General features: G+C 44.2%; 1 protein-coding gene across 1 annotated transcript in view; it reads left to right on the forward strand.

Annotated features, from left to right (window-relative positions):
- Window positions 1-5,857, forward strand: part of SUPT3H (SPT3 homolog, SAGA and STAGA complex component) — a 451,623-nt gene that overhangs the window by 443,527 nt on the left and 2,239 nt on the right. The window lies entirely within an intron of this gene.

The raw sequence follows: 5,857 nt of genomic DNA on the forward strand, positions 1-5,857 counted from the left end.
ACAGCCTCAGGTCCCTGCTGATTGCTTGTTAAGTCTCTTTACGGGAACTCGGCCTCCGCTGTGGGTGCAGCCATCTTGTGTTACAGAAACCCTGCCTCCGCTATGGGTGCTGCCATCTTTGTGGCAGAATGACAGTCAATTTGCATATTCCCTCCTTATTATATAGGATAACATTGATGAGATGCTGTAGGAACTTAAATCTTGTTTGTATCAGTTAGCTGATGGTAAAGTTGGTTTGGGTATACCTTGTTTTGCTCAAAGTCACAGAACTTACAGATGAGGTTAAGTGAGAGTTCACTGCCACACTGTTTAATAGGAGTGGTGAGAACAGACATCCTGGTTTTATGGGGAAAACATTCTTGGTTTTCAGCCACTAGGTTCTGTATCTTGCTGTAGTTAGGAGTTTTTATTGAAGGCCAGACATTGTACATGGAAAAATATAGAAGCAGTGGATGATGATGTCCTCCAAAGAGGGTTTAATTCTCTGGCAGACAGATGGGGCCACAGTCGGATAAAGGTGGATATATTTCTGTTTTGCCCTTATTCCTGGAAAGTATCCCTAGGGTTTGAGCTGAGAGCCTGTGGGGTTCACCAACCCCCTTTAATCTTGGTGATCCTTAAAATCTAGCCTCTGACTCCCCTACCCCCTCAAGATTGATGAGATGTCTTCTCACCTCTTTAACCTCCCAGATGCTGCTCACACACATGTGCAGCCCTGGAGCTGACGTATACTCAAGGGGAAATTGCATGTAGAATTATAAGCTGACATCCCTGCAGTTTGCTCCTCTTTGAGATCGCAGTCCCTCAGCTGCCCTGGCGGCCCCAAGCTCCCACCTCTGCCTCCCCAGCCCAGCGAGGCTGCCGCAAGCTCCAGACCCCTCTTTCTGCTTGGCTTCTCTTCCTCTCATATTTTATTAGCATATTCCCTGAAGGAGGAAAAAAGAGCATTCCTTTTCTCCAATACCTGACTACCTTGGCTTTTTTCTGATGCCTCATATTCCGTGTGCCCCGCCAAAGACACCCACACTCAAATCCCTAGCATCTGCGGATGTTTTACATCACACGACAAACAGGAATTAAAGTTGCAGATGGAATTAGGTTGCTAATCAAGTGACTTTAAATAGGGAGATGACCCTACATTATTCAGCTGGGCCCTTCACATGAGCTCTTCAAAACAGAAAAGGGAGGCAGAACAGTGGGTAAGAGAGATGTGGCATGAGGACTTGACATCGCCAGCTTTGAAGATGGAGTAAGGGGCCCATGAACCAAGGAATGTGGTGGCCTCTGAAATGGCTATTAGTTTAGAGCCAGCAAGAAAATGGGACCTCAGTCCTACAGCCACAAGGAACTGAACACTCCTGACGATCTGAATGAGCAGGAAACCGGTTCTCTCCTACAACCTCCAGAAAACAAGACTTGGTTTTAGTCCAAGAGACCCATACCAGACTTCTGACCTACCTGCCCGTTTTATGTAAGCTGCTAAATTTGTGGTAATTTGTCACCGCAGTATAGAAAACTATTACACAATTGTTCTGTATGCTGTCCAGCTTTTACAGTTGTTCTCAGGTCAACGATGAGCCTCTTGTAGCTCATTGTACCCGTCAAGAGTTCAGTCACAGAGTCAGAATCACTGTCCTTTGTGGGATAAAGATTTTATTACAGATCTTACCTAGTTATTGGAGGAGCTGGGAAAGTGAAGGCCTAAGAAGAAAAACATCAGAAAAACATCACTAACCCATCAATTTGAGAAGCAAAGCACAACCACCTGGCAAAAGAGGCTGCATAGGAAGGCCCGTAGGAAGCCATGCGTCCATGTACCTGCCACCCTGGGGTCTACCACGTGGCTGGTCGAGAGTGGGAGCCACTGTGGGTAAGCAGGGTCTTCAGCCAGGAAGAGGATATAGAGCAGAGGAAGGTGAGGACAAGCTGGAACTGCCAGGGCTTCTGTGTCTGCACAACCCCAATGAATAAATAACTGCTTCACCCCCATCCCCAAATCTTGCACAGATTTTTCTTTTGCCCAACCATAGAGGTCAGGGGATCGTGGAAAAGTAGTTTCAGTCTCACCAAGGTGACACAGTACCAACAACCACAGTCTACCCTTTGTACCTGTATTTAGGGCGCCTCCAAAGAAAGACAATAGCAAAATGCTCCTACCTAACATGATGCACGAATGTCTTTGTGGTCCACCTTACAAAAACCGTTATCTCAGTCTAATCATGAGAAAAGCAACAAACAAGCCACAATGGAGAGACATTCTACCAAATACCTGAGCAGTACTGCTCCAAGCTGTGCAGGTGATAAGGAACAGGGGAACTCGGAGGAACTACCATAGCCAAGAGGAGCTGAGGAGGGCAGCAAAGAATTTGTGCCCATTTGTAATCCACTGAACTGGTTGTGGAAATCTGTTTATTTCCTTTACTGTAAATTCCTAGAATCAGAATTGCTAAATCGAAGTTAGTCTTCATTTAAAAAATTTGACACATACCCAAAAGGCCCTGTGTTTGGGTTTTACTAGTTTGCATTCTCATCAGCAGTGTTTGAAAGTCAGTTCCTCTGTGCCTTCCTCAACACTGGATAACATTACCCTTTTTTATTTTTTCCAGTTTAAAGCAAAATTTATTTGCATTTTTGGATGCCGTTGAGGTTGAACAATTTCCATGTGTTTATTGGCCATGCGCAGATGTTCTTTTTTGAATCGCCTAATCTTGTCCTTTGCCCATTCTTGTCTTGGGCTATTCCTAGTTTGAGTGTTGATGTTGGTCTGAAATCTGGGTTATTAAAGTTTAATTGACCTCAGACAACCCTACTAGGTTTAAATATTATGAATTACCCTTGCCCAAAATAATCTATCCTCATTCCTATTCGTTTATTCTTTACTTCCCTAGATCATATCACCATTTTCAGTCCTTTCTTTTCTCAGATTCACAATATTAGAACTGCAAATCACCTCACTTTTCCGTTGAAGCCATTGACATCAAAAGAGGAAAGGGTCTTGTCCTTTCTGAAGGTGGAAGAGTCCAGTAGCTTTGGACCCATAGGACCAAGATTTTGGCTTCTGGTCAACACTACACCAACAAGGCATTTAACCCCTTCACCCCAAGGTTTGTGTCCTTGGGCCTGGCACTAAGAAACTCAGTTCTTCTATGACTTTTGCTTCATGAGTAACTTGGATCATAAATTCTCCCTGCCCCAACTGGCTAGGTGGCATTTGATAAGTTGCTTTAACTTTGGGGCCTTGGATTCTCCACCCATTAAGTGGGAGCATTGAACTTCTGCTAAATGACTCAAAGGCACACTTTTTACTCTTGAAGTCTTATTTAAGAGGGACGTTTATAGGGTATGGATTAGGGAAACAAGCCTAAGTGGAAGTCAGACCTTTAAGAAATTTATTTCAACCAAGAATGTCTATTTTTGAAGGGAACCTAATCAAAGCATTTTTAAAATAGTTTTTAATTACAGGTTCGAAACTTTGTTATTTGTAATACCTTTTTAGAAGCATGAAAATAGCATTTCTCCCTGTACCAACTTTGTGCTTTTCCATTTGGTAAACACTGATTTTATTTCTCTCTGTGCCTGTAGGAGTAAACCAAGCCAGCTCAGCACTTCCTGTTTACCTCCTGGTAATACATATTGTACATGGTGACAGGCCTGCTCGCAAAATAAGCTTCCTTGGTTTAAGTCTGCATTTTCTGGTTAGGCAACCAGCCTGACGATATTTAAACAATGAAACAATTTGGCTATCGAAGCCTTGTCCTAACCTTCCCCCCTTCAATTGTCCGTGGAAAGGAGAGTCCCTGAATGTAATAGGATTTAAACGGGGCATCATACAGTGCCTTTCATTTGAGAATATCAAAACATTGTCAACTCTTAAACTTGAAGTGTGTAACATGGGCGACCACAAAGATAGTAAATAATCTGATTTCTTCTTGAGACTCTCAGTGCTCTAAATATCTATTTTTAAGGGAGAAAAATGCGTTTTCTGTGTATTGAGTGACTAAAATGTAAGCTTAGAAATATTTTATGTTTCCATCAGAGTTTATTCTGCTTAGCATAAATCATCAGAGCTGACCACAGCTTGCCATTTACCGGAGCCTTTTCAGTTGTATTACACTCATGTCAGACACACCTTCGTACAAGTCCCTCCAGGTCAAAGTTTAGAAATTCTGCCTCTTCCGCCCCCTTCCCCAACTCAACACTTACGGAAACATACGCTAATTGGAACAGAAGCAGCCTACCCCACTAATAGGGTTAGAACACTCTTAACACAAGATTAATGAGATAGAAGTTTAGGGGGGAAATAGCATTCCTCAAGCAGTCGGAATGCAGATGCCAAGTGAAAGCCAACAACTTTCCTGAATCCGTCAAATCCCAAGCTTTGCTTTCCCTTGACCTCACTCAAAGGCATTAAGGAAAAGAAGGAACTGTCCGACCAGCCTTGATCCGGCCACCGCTGACTCAGTGGCTCTCCCGGTTCCCTGAGGCCTGAGTCCAGCTGTCACCATCGTGGAAAACAAGACCACAGACTCAAGGCGCAGAAAGAGACTCTACAAACAGTCTGCTGAGGTGGCACAGACATGCCGCAGGCGGCCACCTGTGTTCGTGACTGACCTTTGTAGGTGTGTGGTTTACACACCTGCACTCAGAGCCCATGGATACTTAAGGTCACAGATATTGGCAAGAGGTGAAGTCTGTGGAATATTCTACCTGGTTGATGTGTGACTGAGTCACGGGTCAGCAGACGTCAAGAGCTATCAGAGGCTTGGAGAACAGTATGTGATTAGACTTAGAGGGAGAAAAAGCCTAAGGATCTTAGCAATTAGCAGAAACCGTGTGACAGGTGTGTATTATTGGAGGCCAGGGGGCTGGTTTCCTCTTCACTTTCCACCTCGTTCAGGATCCTTCGCCTCTGGTGCATGCCCGGCTCTTTATAAGACCCCCTACATCCTTCCAAAGCTGACCAATCACTCTGGAAGTAAATTTTACACGTTTACAAAGTGATGTTCTTACCTAGAACCCAGATCTTAGCTTCTAAGCATTCTGCACCGGTACTCGGGCTCCTTGGAGAAACGGCTGATTCCAGGACTCGGGCAGGGAAAGAGCCTGGGAAAATGAGCCTGGAACATCTTATCTCGCCAGAAAGTAAGAAGTTGGTCAAAGAGCCATGGGTACGTGTCAGAAATGGAAGGTTGTAGAGACTCCCAACTGGCCAAATCTGCAACAATTTGAGCGTAAATGACAATAACGGGTTATCACCCACAGAATAAAATAAATACCCTTGAGTCCCCACAGTGTAGTAAGTAGATAAATGGAGGAGAAAGTGGTAGCTTTTCTTTGACACAGAATGACAGCTAATAAACAGACGGAATCATGGCACTGCAAGACCATCAACAGGGGAAAGACGGACAGGCGTGTACATTTACGTAGTCTCACATCACATCCCCACAAACCACAGACACAAACCTAATCCTCTTTTAATTATTCATTGTAAATATTGTTAATCAACATATTGTTATTGTTTTGGTTTGCAAATGTTTAAGCACTTCTTTTGCTTAAATGTTGTGTTTAGATTTAAAAAAAACAACAACAAAAATAAACAACAGACAGAAATGTATAACAATTCAAAGAATATCTCCAGCGATGACAAGCCCTTTGATAAAATAGACTTGGGGTAAATGCCTAATCCAGCTATTTTTGTTCAGACTCAATCTGGAAATTGTCCTCCCCTCAGAGAGCCAGAGCCGGGCAGCCCGGCACAGTCCTGAGAGCAGAGCTCCCAGCGCCCTGTGGGCAGATGCTGCTGCTCCCGGCTGGCACCTGGGCCCCATCTGGGCCCCCCCCCCGAGAGGCCCTGGCC

This window comes from Myotis brandtii, unplaced genomic scaffold (genome assembly GCF_000412655.1).
Source record: "Myotis brandtii unplaced genomic scaffold, ASM41265v1 scaffold143, whole genome shotgun sequence".
NCBI classification, from domain to species: Eukaryota; Metazoa; Chordata; class Mammalia; order Chiroptera; family Vespertilionidae; genus Myotis; species Myotis brandtii.